The sequence below is a fragment of the Dendrobates tinctorius genome, unplaced genomic scaffold, assembly GCF_039654945.1.
Source record: "Dendrobates tinctorius isolate UK_male_01 unplaced genomic scaffold, ASM3965494v1 ptg000572l, whole genome shotgun sequence".
Lineage (NCBI taxonomy): Eukaryota > Metazoa > Chordata > Amphibia > Anura > Dendrobatidae > Dendrobates > Dendrobates tinctorius.
The window spans coordinates 778,201-795,662 of record NW_027362230.1 but is presented as its reverse complement, the minus strand read 5'-3'; the positions used below and the strand labels follow the sequence as shown (position 1 = coordinate 795,662).

Here is a 17,462-nt window from a genome sequence, read left to right as displayed (position 1 = left end):
TGATAATGTGTCTTATGAAAGTATTAATAGATAGAAAACAGCTTTTATGAAGAATGTAGTTAGTCACAGTAACTTTTATAGGAATGTTTTAATAAAGAGATGAGAAATGAGAATAAAGATTTGAAAGATGTAGGCGATGAACCAGGCATCAGCGGTTATCACTCAAGGTTAATGATGGAAAGTAGAAGATATGAAGAAGTGTGTTGATGCAGAATACTTGAAGAGGTAGTGAGTTATAGCCAAAAGCACTTTTCGAATTAGGACTTTAGATAGTTAATTAAGAATTGTTTGCAACGTTCAAGAATGATTGCCTCTCATATTGAGAAGATTAGATAAGAACTGTTAGCAATATAAAAATTTGTATGTTCCTGTATTTGTCAACTTTGTTTCCTTGCAGCCCGCGGACGTGCTGTGTTTAACGGGGGGGGTGTGGCGCCCCTGAGGCTCAGTCGCCACAGAGGTACTGCACCTCCTTCTGAAGTGTGGTATCCCACCATCCAGGTAAGGTGGAGACTCCTGACCACGCTCCAACACCTGCACACCACACCACAAAGTAGTGTAGCAAAGCACCTTCGGCGGCTCCCTGCTTGGAGTATAGCAAAGCACCCATTGTTGGCTCCCTGCTTGGAACACGAAACATGTTGGGAAGTGGGTGGAGTTAGATTACATTACAAGGAGCGGGAAGAGTTTAAGTCAGTCGGTCAGTTGGTTCGAGAGTTGGAGAGAAGAAGATTCCTGGAGAGAGGGATAGATGGATGGAAGTGCTGCAGCAGATCCCAGTGACCTGGGTCTGCTGGCACGGGAAAGGAAGAAGGAGAGCAACATAGACTGAAAGCCTGAGTCTCCATAGAAAGAAAGATTAGTACGGAACGTGAGGAGTAAAACGGAACAGAGGACGTGGGTTAGAAAAGAACCCTTCCTAGAAGTTCCAAGTGCAAGGCCGGGGCCTGGTCCCAGAGGTTGTATGGATACTAATGGTCCTGCAGCAGACACCGGAGGAATAGAAGTAGTGACCACTTTATTCCCACACAAGACTTGGGGGCACAACAGCAACTGGATAGTGAACCGGGACTTAGTAGCGAGAAGTCCCCGAAGCAGGCTACAGCTGTCTGCCGTACAAGTAGAGTTCATAAGAAGATCGGACAGGAGGAACTCCAGTGTAAGTCAGTACTAGGAGTACTTCATTTAAAGGCGCTATAAGAGGAGGCGTTCAGAAAGGCACATGTTGGCGGAGTGTTGGAAAGGAGTATTCCATCTGGCCTGGAGGTTGACTGAGTCCCTGACCCGGAGGACACGGCACGGAGGCAGGCACCTGTTTGTATAACAGACTGTGAGGAAAGCTTTGGAACTACATGCCCTGGTGTCCTCCACTTATTCCTGTGCCAATCTGCCCAGCACTGCTACATCCCTTGCGCCTGACACTACACCATCTACGTGTCACTTCGCCTACTCTGCCCTGTGACTACAGCCCTGCCTGTGGAGGGCTATAACATCACTGCTGCACCACACCATCTGTCCCAGAGGATCTGTCTGCAGCGTTGGCTTACTTCTTCATTGCCGAACACCACAGGTGGCGTCACGACTTACACATTGACACTGAACATTTACAATGGGCGCCCAGGGCCACGGGCCGGGTTCCAGCTACCGTGACATCTCCCATTGAGGACCATCGGGCCCGGTACCGAGTACCCCACTGCCCTGGGTGTGAGGGCGACCCACGTTCACCTCTCGGGGTCCACCATGCAGTAGGTGTTACACCGCTGCTAGGTAATGACAGACAAGCAATATGGCGGTATAATGCGCACGGGTTAGACTTCACCCGAAGTGTGCAAAGCGGGCTCTGTTCACACACAGAGGCACCGCAACATAAACATACGAAAATGCTGAGCCTGTTAGTGTCACAGACCACAGGAAAATGCACACATGGTATCAGGTCACAGGAGCAGGACCCAAGGCAGAGGAGCTGCGTCCGTCTAGACCTACCGTGTGTGCGGCGTCGCTACCGCGGACGCCAAGGAGGGCTGCAACTGCAGCGCGGCGTAGGGCACGGCCGCTAGTCGACAAGGCTAAGAAGCAGGCGCAATGTCGGACGCTAGAGCAGAGGTGCGGTGTGCACAGTGGCCTAAGGCTTGCCACTGACTGGCGCTGACTACTGCACTAATTCCCTATCCACATGCGCAATATCAGAGGGAAGCGGTTTCAAATGAGTCAGTCACCATTCACATATTTAGATTGAAAAGTCTATACTAGCGCATGGCCGAACGGTCATGCGCGCTTTTTATAGCCATCTCCGAGATGAACCAATGAGATCTGGGCAGGACCTGGGCACATGACTCCCGATCTCCAATGGGAGATCGTCTCGTGAGCATGCCCAGTAGGAGCACAGAGGAACTTAGTCTCTGGAGTGGTCTGCTGCAAAGTAATCTTCTCTGCAGTAGATAGACAGCAGGAGAGCGCAGGATGTGAGGCTCTGGATTCCTGCAGAGCAGACGCAGAAACCAGACGCCTAACAGATCTCATCACTACAGTACACTTGACAACTGAAGACAATCTCTGGACTCATCGGCTCGAGCTGTTTACATCAGCGTCAACACTGAGACCAGTGATTGGCTGCAGTGATCACGTGCACTGCAGCCTGTCAACAAAGACTGGCACAGGGGAGGAGAAGTAACGCTAAGTTTGGTATTTCACATGCGTATAAGTTGACGGATCTAAAAAATACATTTTCAGAAAAAAACCTCATTAATTTACTGTAGTTTTTTCTAGTTTTTCTGTCTGTGCAAGTAAATGCGTCAGCTCCATACACTTGAATGGGGCTGGATATCGTTTCTGTGAAAAACTAATGTTCAGGGCTCCGATACTGTATATCCAAAATAACAGGATTGGGGAGGGCCCTGTGAGTCAGACCCTCACGACTGATCAACTAATGGCACATTTTAGCAATTTACCATAATCGTAAATATTTTTCTTTACTTGGGTCACTTTATTTGATTTGACAGAAACTTCAATTTTTCAAACTGCCCAACCTTGTAAGCCTGGTGCCTGCACCATCTCATTGCAAGCACTGTCCTAGCGGCGGATGTCACAATGATGTATCCCATGCGTCTACCTCTCATCTTGTGCTGGCATCTAATGAGCTGGGAGATGGTTTCAGACAATGAAATAAGCATCTGAAGAATGTACTAATCTTCTATATAAAAAAAAAATAAATGAGTGTCCTGTGGTGAAAATATGCAATGTATCACACCAGAACCCCCTCCGGAGCCGCGCATGTAATGAAAATGAACTGCTGTTTTTACACGTCTCTGACAAATAGATGAACATATGTCATGTGGGAGCCATGGTAGACCAGCACAGGGATATAGATGATAAATTAGTAATGGCCTTCACACTGCCTATGTGGATTATCCTGCCAAGAACTGTAGACATATCTCATGTGGCATATACCGACGGTTCAGGCAAGAATCCAGTGATAATCTTACTGGAAATAATGGTGCAAATTGGGTCACGGGTACCAGCGAGATTCCACAGGGTCAGTGCTGGGCATTATCATTAAAGTGTATGCTATACATAGTTTTTGATGCCAATTACATTTATATATCTGTGTACTATATATGCAGAGTTTGAGGCACCTCTGTTACAAAAACAGGTTTTTGTCATGTAAAGAAAACACATACCAAAAAGAATTTCGGAACTTTTTCCACCCTTAATGTTACCCATAATCTGTACAATTCAATTAAAAAACAAACTGAATTTTTTTTCAGGTTCAAAAAGAAGAAAATAGAGCTAAAATAATGTGGTTGCATAAATATGCACAGCCTTAAACTAATACTTTGTTGAAGTATTCTTTGTATTTATGACAGCATTCAGTGTTCTTGGGTAGGAGTCTATCAGCATAGCACATCTAGAATTGGCAATCTTTGCTTTGTTCCAAATCTGTCAGATTGCAAGGGCAAATTCTGTGTACAGCACCCGATTCAGGTCACCCAAAGATTTTCAATTGGATTCAGTTCTAGGATCTGGCTGGGCCATTCCAAAACTTTGATCTTCTGATGAAGCCATTCTTTTGTTGATTCGGAAGTATGCTTAGGGTCGTTGTCCTGATGAAATGTGAAGCTGCTCTTCATCTTCAGTTTTTAGCAGACGCCTGAAGGTGTTGCAAAATTGACTGATGTTTGGAACTGCTCATAATTCATTCCCCCTGGACTAAAGCCTCCATCATGCTTCACTGTGGATAAGGTGTTCTGAAATTATGGCCCAAAAGTTCAACTTTGATCTTATCAAACCAAAAATATGTTTTCCAAGTTGGTTTTGGTAAACTTGGTATATGTTTTGGAAAACATAGCCTGGTTTGGATGTTTTTCTTTGTATAAAACAGGGTTTTTGTCTTGCCATCTTACCCCACAAGCCAGAAATCTGAAGTGTACCGGAGATTGTTGTCACATGTAGTACTTGCCTGATGTTCCTGCACCTTCACTAATGTTGCTATAGGCATCTTGGCAGCCTCTTGAACCAGTTTTCTTCTTGTCTTTTCATCAATTTTTGAGGGTCATCCCTTCTAGGCAATGTCAATGTTGTGCCAAATTTAAGCCACTTCTTGATGATCGTCTTCACAGTGTTCCATAGTATAGCTAATACATTGGAAATGTTTTTGTACCCTTTTCCTGACTGCTAAATTTCAACAATGAGGTCCCTTTGCTGTGTTGTAAGCTGCTTACAGTCCGTGGCATTTGCAGTAAAATGTCAGGAAAATCCTACTACAACAGCTACACTTTACATGGTGTTAATCAGAATCACTGTAAATGATGGCAGTAGGGTACTGACCACTATTTAGCATACATTTAAAAGCGATCGGCTAATTCTGAACACAACCACATCCCCACGACCGGCTCCTTCTTTGTTGCTTACACTTGTTCCACCTTCTTTGACCTTCTCCATGCATTCATACACACTTCTTCGACGTGAAACACTTTCTCCATACTGTGCACAAAGTGTTCAATAAATATCGGCACCATATACTCCCTCAGACCATAAAAAAAAAAAATCGCTGCATGCTGCTGTTCTAAAGTGGGGCAGTCATTGTTTCTTGCACCGCAGTCACAATTGAGCTGACGTAACATGTTCAAATTTGCACAGCAGATAGCAATCAACAGAAGGTTTAATAGAATCAGAGTGCGGAATTTTTTTGACTCACACGTATATAGGTATATATTTAAATGCTGGAAAAAGAAATCTATGTACCTGCTATAAATAACTGCCCCCTTATACTTCATATTTAGTGAAATGACACATAGCCTCAGGCTATTAACATCACCTTCAGAGAGAGAGAACTATCCGGTAGTAATGGTGTCTGTACGGGTTGGGAGGGGTTGGAGGAGCTAAAATTTTCTGACAGTTTCCCGCTAGGATTAATTGCTTTACCGTGTCAGTTCCAATAGAAAGTAAATGAAAGCGGATGTGTAAATTATTTAGATTTGATGGGATGTTGTAAGTGAGACATATTGTCACGGGGATATCACTTGTTGTCATGGACTGATTTTTTTTTCCCCCCTTCAAAGCCATGTAATTTTACTTATTGCTTTAACCCCTTCACCCCCAAGGGTGGTTTGCACGTTCATGACCGGGCCAATTTTTACAATTCTGACCACTGTACCTTTATGAGGTCATAACTCTCGAACGCTTCCATGGATCCCGGTGATTCTGACATTGTTTTCTCGTGACATATTGTACTTCATGTTAGTGGTAAAATTTCATTCAAATAACTTGCGTTTATTTGTGAGAAAAACGGAAATTTGGCGAAAATTTTGAAAATTTCGCAATTTTCCAACTTTGAATTTTTATGCCCTTAAATCACAGAGATAAGGCACACAAAAAACTTGATAACTAACATTTCCCACATGTTTACTTTACATCAGCACAATTTTGGAACCAAAATTTTTTTTTGTTAGGAAGTTATAAGGGTTAAAAGTTGACCAGCGATTTCTCATTTTTACAACACCATTTTATTTTTAGGACCACATCACATTTGAAGCCACTTTGAGGGGTCTATATGATAGAAAATACACAAAAGTGACACCATTTTAAAAACTGCACCCCTTAAGGTGCTCAAAACCACATTCAAGAAGTTTATTAACCCTTTAGGTGCGTCACAGGAATTTTTTTGAATATTTAAAAAAAAATGAACATCTAACTTTTTTTCATAAAAAAAATACTTCAGGTTCAATTTTTTTTATTTTACCAAGGGTAACAGGAGAAATTGAACTGCAAAAGTTATTGTGCAATTTGTCCTGAGTACGCAGATACCTGATATGTGGGGGGGAACGACTGTTTCGGCGCATGGCAGAGCTCAGAATGGAAGGAGCGCCGTTTGACTTTTTCAATGCAAAATTGGCTGGAATTCAGATTGGACGCCATGTCACGTTTGGAGAGTCCCTGATGTACCTAAACAGTGGAAACCCCCTACAAGTGACCCCATTTTGGAAACTAGACCCCCCAAGGAACTTATCTAGATATGTGGTGAGAACTTTGAACCCACAAGGGCTTTACAGAAGTTTATAACGTACAGCGGTACAATTAAAAAATCATATTTTTTCCACAAAAATGATCTTTTCACCCCAATTTTTATTTTCCCAAGGGTAACAGGACCCTAAAAGTTATTGTGCAATTTGTCCTGAGTACGCTGATACCCCACATGTGGGGGTAAACCACTATTTGGGCGCATGGCAGAGCTCGGAAGGGAAGCAGCGCCATTTGACGTTTTTGGCTGGAATTGAGATCGGACACCATGTCGCGTTTGGAAAACCCCTGATGTACCAAAACAGTGGAAACCCCCCACAAATGACACCATTTTGGAAACTAGACCCCCTAAGGAACTTATCTAGATGTGTGGTGAGAACTTTGAACCCCCATGGGCTTCACAGAAGTTTATAACATAAAGCCATACAATTAAAAAATCATTTTTTAAACAAAAATGATCTTTTCACCCTCAATTCTTATTTTTCCAAGGGTAACAGGACCCTAAAAGTTATTGTGCAATTTGTCCTGAGTACGCTGATACCCCACATGTGGGGGTAAACCACTATTTGGGCGCATGGCAGAGCTCGGAAGGGAAGCAGCGCCATTTGACGTTTTTGGCTGGAATTGAGATCGGACACCATGTCGCGTTTGGAAAACCCCTGATGTACCAAAACAGTGGAAACCCCCCACAAATGACACCATTTTGGAAACTAGACACCCTAAGGAACTTATCTAGATGTGTGGTGAGAACTTTGAACCCCCATGGGCTTCACAGAAGTTTATAACATAAAGCCATACAATTAAAAAATCATATTTTTTCCACAAAAATGATCTTTTCACCCTCAATTCTTATTTTTCCAAGGGTAACAGGACCCTAAAAGTTATTGTGCAATTTGTCCTGAGTACGCTGATACCCCACATGTGGGGGTAAACCACTATTTGGGGGCATGGCAGAGCTCGGAAGGGAAGCAGCGCCATTTGACGTTTTTGGCTGGAATTGAGATCGGACACCATGTCGCGTTTGGAAAACTCCTGATGTACCAAAACAGTGGAACCCCCCACAAATGACACCATTTTGGAAACTAGACCCCCTAAGGAACTTATCTAGATGTGTGGTGAGCACTTTGACCCCCCCAGTGCTTCACAGAAGTTTACAACGCCCGGGCGTGAAAATAAAAAATTCGTATTTTTTCCACAAACATGATTTTTTAGTCACCATTTTTTTATTTTCCCAAGGGTACCAGGAGAAATTGGACCCCAAAAGTTGTTGTCCAATTTGTCCTGAGTATGCTGATACCCCATATGTGGGAGAAAACTACTGTATGGGCACACGTCGGGGCTCGGAAGGGAAGTAGTGACGTTTTGGAATGCAGACTTTGATGGAATGGTCTGCGGGTGTGATATTGCCTTTGGAGAGCCCCTAATGTACCTAAACAGTGGAAACCCCCCACAAATGACACCATTTTGTAAACTAGACCCCCCAAGGAACTTATCTAGATGTGTGGTGAGCACTTTGACCCCCCCAGTGCTTCACAGAAGTTTACAACGCCCGGGCGTGAAAATAAAAAATTCGTATTTTTTCCACAAACATGATCTTTTAGTCACCATTTTTTTATTTTCCCAAGGGTACCAGGAGAAATTGGACCCCAAAAGTTGTTTTCCAATTTGTCCTGAGTACGCTGCTACCCCATATGTGGGAGAAAACTACTGTATGGGCACACGTCAGGGCTCGGAAGGGAAGTAGTGACGTTTTGGAATGCAGACTTTGATGGAATGGTCTGCGGGTGTCATGTTGCCTTTGGAGAGCCCCTAATGTACCTAAACAGTGGAAACCCCCCACAAATGACACCATTTTGTAAACTAGACCCCCCAAGGAACTTATCTAGATGTGTGGTGAGCACTTTGACCCCCCCAGTGCTTCACAGAAGTTTACAACGCCCGGGCGTGAAAATAAAAAATTCGTATTTTTTCCACAAACATGATCTTTTAGTCACCATTTTTTTTATTTTCCCAAGGGTACCAGGAGAAATTGGACCCCAAAAGTTGTTTTCCAATTTGTCCTGAGTACGCTGCTACCCCATATGTGGGAGAAAACTACTGTATGGGCACACGTCAGGGCTCGGAAGGGAAGTAGTGACGTTTTGGAATGCAGACTTTGATGGAATGGTCTGCGGGTGTCATGTTGCCTTTGGAGAGCCCCTAATGTACCTAAACAGTGGAAACCCCCCACAAATGACACCATTTTGTAAACTAGACCCCCCAAGGAACTTATCTAGATGTGTGGTGAGCACTTTGACCCCCCCAGTGCTTCACAGAAGTTTACAACGCCCGGGCGTGAAAATAAAAAATTCGTATTTTTTCCACAAACATGATCTTTTAGTCACCATTTTTTTTATTTTCCCAAGGGTACCAGGAGAAATTGGACCCCAAAAGTTGTTGTCCAATTTGTCCTGAGTACGCTGACACCCCATATGTGGGAGAAAACTACTGTATGGACACACGTCGGGGCTCGGAAGGGAAGCAGTGACGTTTTGGAACGCAGACTTTGATGGAATGGTCTGCGGTTGTCATGTGCGTTTGGAGAGCCCCTGATGTACCTAAACTATTGAAACTCCCCACAAGTGACCCCATTTTGGACACTAGACCCCCCACGGAACTTATCTAGATGTGTGGTGAGCACTTTGAACCCCCAAGTGCTTCACAGAAGTTTATAACACTCGGACGTGAAAATAAAAAAATCATTTTTTTTCCACAAAAATGATATTTTTGCCCCCAATTTTTTATTTTCCTAAGGGTAACAGGAGAAATTGGACCCCAAAAATTGTTTTGCAATTTGTCCTGAGTAGGCTGAAACCCTACATGAGGGGGTAAAACACTGTTTGGGCGCATAGCAGAGCTTGGAAGGGAAGGAGCACCATTTGACTTTTTCAACTCAGAATTGGCTGGAATTGAGATCAGACGCCATGTTGCATTTGGAGAGCCCCTGATGTGCCCAAACAGTGGAAACCCCCAATTCTAACTCCAACCCGAACCCCAACACGCCCCTAACCCTAGCCCTAACCCTAGCCCTAACCCTAGCCCTAACCCTAGCCCTAGCCCTAACCCTAACCCTAGCCCTAACCCTAACCCTAGCCCTAACCCTAACCTAACCCTACCCCAACACACCCCTAGCCCTAACCCTAGCCCTAACCCTAATGGAAAAATGGAAATAAATACATTTTTTTTATTTTATTATTTTTCCCTAACTAAAGGGGTGATAACGGGGGGTTTGATTTACTATTTATGGCGGTTTTTATGTTTGGCGGCTGTCGCACGCTAAAAGACGCTTTTTATTGTAAAAATAGTTTTTGCATCACCACATATTGAGAGCTATAATTTTTCCGTATTTTGACCCACCGAGTCATGTGAGGTCTTATTTTTTGCGGGACGAGTTGACGTTTTTATTGGTACCATTTTCGGGCACGTGAAATTTTTTGATCGCTTTTTATTCCGATTTTTGGGACGCAGAATGAACAAAAACCAGCGTTTCATGAATTTCTTTTGGGGGGGGTGCGTTTACACCGTTCCGCGTGCGGTAAAATTGATAAAGCGCTTTTATTCTTCGGGTCAGTACGGTTACAGCGATACCTCATTTAGGTCGTTTTTTATGTTTTTGTCGGTTTTATGCAATGAAAACTATTTTATATAAAAAATAATTATTTTTGCATCGCTTTATTCTGCGAGTTATAACTTTTTTATTTTTTCACTGATGATGCTGTGAGGCAGCTCGTTTTTTGCGGGACAAGATGACGTTTTCAGCGGTACCATGGATATTTATATGCGTCTTTTTGATCTCGCGTTATTGCACTTTTTGTTTGGCGGTATGATAATAAATCATTATTTTTTGCTTCGTTTTTTATTTTTATTTTTTAAGGGGTTCGCTAAAGGGGTTAACTAATGGGACAGTTTTATAGGGCAGGTCGTTACGGACGCGGCGATACCTAATATGTGTACATTTATTGTTTTTTTTTTTTATTATTTTAAAAAAATGAATTTATTGGGGAATATTTTTTTTTTTTTTACTAATTTATTTGGCGATTTTTTTAAATTTATTTTTACACTTTTTTTTAAATTTTTTTTTACTTTATTACATAGTCCCAGGTGGGACATCACTGTCCTGTGACAGATCGCTGATCTGTCACATCACAGATCACTGTGACAGATCAGCAATCTGTCACAGGCAGTGCACAAGGCTTCCTCATGCCTGCGCTTTGCAGGCACTGAGGAAGCCAGCTTCCCCAGGCCCCCGAAGGCCCCCGTCGCCATCTTGGATTCGGGGGCCTGGAGGATAGGAGTCCCCCGCAGCAGCGCTGCACATTGCGCTGCCGTGGGGGGCTCAGGGAAGCACGGAGGGAGCCCCCTCCCTGCCGATGCTTCCCTTTAACTCCCGGTACACCGCGATCGCGTTTGATCGCGGTGTGCAAGGGGTTAATGTGTCGGGGGCGGTCCGTGACCGCCCCTGACACATTGTGCCGGGTGTCAGCTGTGATAATCAGCTGACACCCGGCCGCGATCAGCGGCGCTCACCACGTGGGCGCCGCTGATCGCGGTAGACGTACTATCCCGTCCCCGGTCATACGGGCCCGGGTACCGTGGACGGGATAGTACGTCTCATGTCAGGAAGGGGTTAATGTTTCAGAAATAAAAATTAAACTTTTTTTTAAGGATGATTAAAGTCTACCTTACTTTTCACACTACAGCCCCTGCTCAGACTAAGGGTATGTGCACACGCTGCAGATTCTGCTGCGTTGTACAGTACCTTTATTTCCTATGGAAATAAAAAAAAGCTGTGCACATGCTGCGGATTTTTCCGGGCGGTTTTGCTGCGGTTTACAATCCGCAGCATGTCAATTGTTTGGTGCAGAAACGCTGCGGTTTTACACCTCATCCATTATGAGGTGTAAAACCGCAGGGCAAAACCGCAGAAAAAACGCAGATAATCCGCAGATAAACCGCAGAAAAACCGCAGCACTTTGTCCTGCGGATTTCCTGCGGTTTTCTCTACAAAATCCGCAGAGACTAAAAACTACGTGTGCACATAGCCTTATGCATGTGCGTGGTGACAACTAACACTTTCTTACTAACCTGGCACATGTATACTAGCAAAAAGCACGATACAGAAGAGAGCGAGTGTGACTGCTGATCACACTGTACATGGTTTTATTTGCTAGTTTGTTGTTTGCTACCATGGAGACACATAAGTCTGCATAGGAGCAGTAGAAAGCAAACCAACAAGATGTTAATTAGGTGTCACGAATGGGTCACATCCTCCTGGGAGATCTGTATATAGAAGATTACTACGTATTATGAATTGCAGATTTTCCTTTTAGCCTGTGTGTTTGTGTTTCATATTAAATGGAAATTGTTTAATTTGGTACTGAAGAGGTTAACGACTCTTTCTATGTGAGTTAGAAACTTGCAGCGCTATCTCGCATCTGTTCCTGACCCAGTAATTTCCTCACCCTATAAAATCTGGCCAGACCTTCTCTTCCTTGCCAGTGCAGAAAAGGATTTCCAGTTTGTCAAGGAGTGCTTCCGGCTGATTCATTAATTACTCCGAATATTTAAAGGAATATCCAGTTTATTATTAGACATAAAAACACAACGCGTTTCGGCTATACATAAAATTAGCCTTCATCAGCTAATTTTATGTATAGCCGAAACGCGTTGTGTTTTTATGTCTAATATTAAACTGGATATTCCTTTAAATATTCGAAGTAATTAATGAATCAGCCGGAAGCGCTCCTTGACAAACTGGAAATCCTTTTCTGCATTCTCTGATGATTCTCCTACAAGGTAGTTCGTTCCACCTGTTTTGAGCTGCATTCCAGCAGATCCAGACGATTACTCCAGTACCCAAACACAGGGTTATACGCTGAGCAACAAGACACCAAAAAGGTGAGAAGAATTTTTTATTTCTATCTGAAATATTTAAAACTCTGCACTTCGATCTGCACCCCTGTTCTTTTTCTGGATATTCCTTGAAATACTCGGAGTAATTAATGAATCAGCCGGAAGCGCTCCTTGACAAACTGGAAATCTTTCTCTGTCTTCCTTGCCAGTGAAATTTTTCCTTCCTAGCTCCTTGGAGTCGCTGTGCTGAGTTGGAGATCATTGTTGCTGCTGGAGATTGTTACATGCTGTTTTTGAGTGTATGCTTTACTCATTGTCCTATTCCCATTTAGTTTGTACATTCTTACCTTTCCTTATATACCTCTCTAGCTTTGGTGAGTATTCTGTGTGATAGTTGCTTTTTGTTTATCCCTGTTTAATTACATTTGTATACACCAGCATATCAGTCCCTGACCCCCTTGGGGGAGGGGACAGCTTAGGGAGTAAAAGGAGAACAGAAAGGCTGGGGCCCAAAACTCCTCCCCTTCAAAGGTACCTTTGGGAGCAGGGATAGTTAGGGTCCCATTTCTTGGGATGATTCAGGGCCACTTCACCGAATCATGTACGGTCACTGGCTCTCCTGGGGCTCTGTTGTGAGTTCATTTTCCCCTTCACCGTCGATGTCTGATGAACTCCCTCTTCTGGTGAAGGAAGGTAGTGAGGCTGATTACCAAACACCTGATCTGGTAGATGATGACTGGGTAACAGGAAATTCTGACTGGATATAAGGCAGCTGACGCCCTTCTGAGTCGCTGGTGATTTCTCTGCTGGATTCTTGGAGACCAGTCTGATTCCTGCTTCCCAGAGATAAGTTTTTGCTCTGCTATTGAACTTATTAGTTTTGTTTTGTTTACCTTGTTTTTTGGAGTTCAGCCATCCCCGGTCGGGGGTATGCTGAGTTCCATTTTTGTTTCTGATCAGTTTGTCTCTTTGCTCTGTCTTCAGAATTTAACTGAGTGCTGATATAGTCTTTTTGAAGTCCTAGCGACTTCAGGGCCTGTTTTTCCTATCAGACGGTTGGGAAATTTTTTGGTAGGGCTTTTTGCGGATTGCAGACAGCAGCTTTTCTGTCCTGTCATTTTTAGTTAGCTTGGGCCCCATCGTTTGCTCAGCCTATCTTTCTATCTGTGTTAGTGTTTTCATCTTGCTTCACCGTCATTATATGTTGGGGGCTGCCTATTGCTTTGGGGTCTGCTCTGGGGCAGTTTAGATTTCCCCTTTCTTTCTTTAGGCCTATTTAGTTCTCCGGCTGTGATCGAGGGGTCTAGGGCATCGTAGGAACCCCCCACGGCTACTGTTAGTTGTTGTGGATAGGATCAGGGGTCTGCAATCCGATAGCTACCAACCTCTCCGGTTTTCTGGACTTAGCTTGTATTTTTGTTTTTTCCTCCTTCGGTGACTCATTCATAACAGGGCTCACATCACATTGTTATATTACGCAATCCCTGTGGTCAATAAGAGCTGGCTGAACTCTCCCCGCCTTCAGACGGATCACATACATCAGCAGCTCTCTCTTCTTCCGGATGTATGGGATTTGCCCAAAGGCGGGGAGAGTGAAGTGGCCGCTTGTTGGCCACATGGACGGCGTTGCAATGTGACACGATCCTCTGAAGAGCCAGCGCCAACATCGGTGGAACGGTCATGGCACTGGTGGTGAGTATAAGTGTTACTATTTTACAACGGTGAAAGATAGGGAGTGATAAATTGTCCGAGTATTGGCTAACTCCTTTAAATGCATTGCACAATAAAAATGGTTGCATGGTTGTACATTTAAAGGGAACCTATCACCAGGTTTATACTGCCACATATAACGGCTGAATAACGTAGTGACAGCGTGAAATCACTTATTTTGCAACATGTAGTAGTTTTAATAAAATCACAGTTTATCTCCTGCATCCATTGCAACTGTGGGCTGGAGACCACCCTGTCATGTGCAAGCTGTGTGGAGCTAATGTGTATCCCTGCCCCTCACCACTGTCAGCTAAGTGAGGCCGTACAGGCCATAGAAGGGAGGACGTCATGACAGGGTTGAGGGGACTATAGGAAGGGTGACATGTAAGGGGTTTTGGGAAGGAAGGGGTTAAAAGGTTTTGGGAAATAGCAAGGGGACGAGGCTTCGGAGTGGTAGGAGGGGTCATGAGGGGGGGAGGTAAGGGGGAGCTATAAGAGGACATCGCCATCTTAGTGGGGCAACCATTTTAGGTGCCCCATCACAGTAGGAACAAGCTGTAATCCTACCTGAAAGTATGGACGTTGAAGCAATCCTTCAGCAGTTGAGAGCGTCTGCGAGCACCAGGGGTGCAGGATGGCTGCAGGCTTCCCTACAAGGCCTGTTGCAGGAAGGGGGGGATCATCCATCCTCAGAGCCAGAGCGATGGGCAACGGCCTCGGAGAGCCAGGCCTCCGGAGCGCCTCAGCCCCGAGGTAACCCCCCGGGTTTGGCGCCGTGTTAGGAGCCCCTCCGGGGACCCTTCAGCTGGTGTCATGAGCCGCAGGCCTAGGGCTCGGGGACCAAGAGCTGGGAGGAATCCTGTGTCGAGGCGGGACATGCATCGGGGGGAGGTGTCGGCTTCCCCCTCTACATTTGCGTCTATGGCCGCTGGGGAACTGGGAGCAGGTGCGGCTGGTGCCCAGCCAGGAACGGGCCCAGCTCGGCTGAATCATCAGGGAGCCCGGGGGCCGGTTTCCACGGCGCCTTCACCCGGGAGCAGGAGAGGTGGATCCGCCCACACAGCAGCTGCGCTCAGGGACGGGAGCGCAGAGTCAGCAGGACCACCCAGCGTGCACACTGCTGCACGGCTGAACGAGGGGACTCCTGCGGTTCAGGCTTCACAGCGCAGAGCGGCTGGTGAGTGGCAGAGTGATACACCCGCCCACCATATGACTGCTGCTGCTAGGAATCAGAGTGACATGCAGAGAGATATGCCTGTGTGGGACAGGGCAGGGGGGGAGGGTGGGGGTGCTGTATATCAGAGGGGTTTTTTGCATGACAGGGGGGATGCTGCAGCTGGGAGGGGGGCGTTAGTTGACATGGCTCCTGGATAGCACACTACACCCCCTGCGCTGTCAGGGGGCCAAGACACATCACGGCAGCGTATGCCCACGGTGGACACAGCGGTCAGTCCCGGCTGGCTGTATGGAGCTCCAGCAGAAGCTATCCCAAGGAGCAGGAGAACATCAAGCACGGACCAAGGACGTCAGGATCCCGGATTGGCGGCCGCTGGGAACACAGCACCCAGGCAGCTAGGTGAGAGGAACTTCGTAACTTACTTGCAGCCGTCATTAGCCTCTGATGTTAATGCGCGTGGGGAATCGTTTGCGGGGGGGTTAGTGCCGGCATGGGGATGTTTTTCCAAGGTCTGAGAGAATTGGTTAGGTCATGGGATGCGGGGAGAGGTCAGGAGGAGCCGTCACCGCTGTCAGCCTGGTTAGGGCCAACAAGGGACAGTGGATTACTGGAGAATAGCGTGTCACTGGGTCCGTTATCGGGGAAGAATGGGCCGCCGGGTTCGTTAAACACATTACCAAGCACAGCGACAAGGGAAGTATTGGTGGGGGACGATTCGGTGGGAAGAGGAACTACTGGCGAAGGGGGTGAGAAAGAGAAAGATGACGCTGTGTGCTTAGATGACGCAGCGAAAGGTGAAGTGTACGTTTGTTTTGAAGGGCCTTTGGGGGCACATTTGAAACAAGAGGTTAGGGAAAAAATATGGAGGGGGGAGTACGTGGAAATTTTTTCGTTGCTCCCACTGGATCGCTTTAATTTAGACAGGGTTCGGAGGGATGACTCAAAAAAAGAGGATGAAGAAAAAAGGAGGTTTTGGCTCATCCCCCGAACATTTTCAAATTGGTTACAGGCATTCGCTATACTAGCTAGTGTGATTGGGGAGAAATCACCGGAGAATTGTTCACCCCTCTTTTGTTATATGGACGCCATCGGGGAGGCTTATATAGTGTATGGGGGTCAGGGTTGGCTTAGGTACAATGAACAATTCCAACAGCGGAAAGCAGTTAGACCTAGTATCCGCTGGGACCATAAGGATATAGCACTGTGGATGAGAGTAACGGCTCCTGTCAGATCAGGGCAGAGATCACAACTTTTTTCCGGGAGCACCGGGGGTTCGGGGCAGTCAGGACACTCGGTGGCATTGCAGAAGGGACTGTGCTTCTCCTTTAACGATGGCGCATGTAAATTCGGGACAAAGTGTAAGTTCAAACATGAATGTTCTTCATGTGGAGGCAGTCATGGGGCGACAAAATGCTTTAGGGGAGGAAAACAAAGCGGGTCTGACGGAGTTGAAAAAAGGGGTGACTCCAGTACGCTTGTCAGAGATGGATCGTTATCTAAATAAGTACCCGGATAAGGAAGCGGCGGTCTTGTTGCGTGATGGATTTAGGGACGGGTTTCGGATCCCCTTTGTTGACGTTGAGGTGAAGCTGTCAACCAAGAATTTAAAGTCGGCCAGAGACTTCCCTGAAGTGGTCACGGAAAAATTGAATAAAGAGGTGGCTTTAGGTAGAATGGCTGGGCCGTTTGAATCCCTGCCAGTAAATAATCTGAGAGTTTCACCATTGGGAGTAGTGCCTAAAAAAGAGCCTAACAAATTCAGGTTGATACATCACCTCTCATTCCCAAAGGGTTTGTCGGTTAACGATGGGATTGACCCGCAAATGTGTTCAGTTTCGTACACATCATTTGATTTGGCATTGACCTGGGTCAGGGAGTGCGGCCAGGGAGCTCAGTTGGCAAAGACGGACATTGAAGCTGCTTTTCGCCTGCTACCAGTTCACCCGGACAGCATGCATTTGTTGGGGTGTTTTTGGAATGGGGGGTTTTACGTCGATCTTTGTTTGCCAATAGGGTGTTCGTTGTCATGTGCGTATTTTGAAACGTTTAGCACATTTTTGGAATGGGCGGTTAGGGAAGTGTCTGGGCTTAACTCCTGTATTCATTACTTGGATGACTTTTTGTTTATGGGTTCAGCGCAGTCGATTGCTTGTTTGGTTTTGCTTCA

The 17,462-nt window shown here is 45.6% G+C and overlaps 1 protein-coding gene across 1 annotated transcript in view; it reads left to right on the top strand.

The window, feature by feature from the left end:
* The window catches only part of DNER (delta/notch like EGF repeat containing), a 344,793-nt gene that overhangs the window by 54,470 nt on the left and 272,861 nt on the right, over positions 1-17,462 (top strand).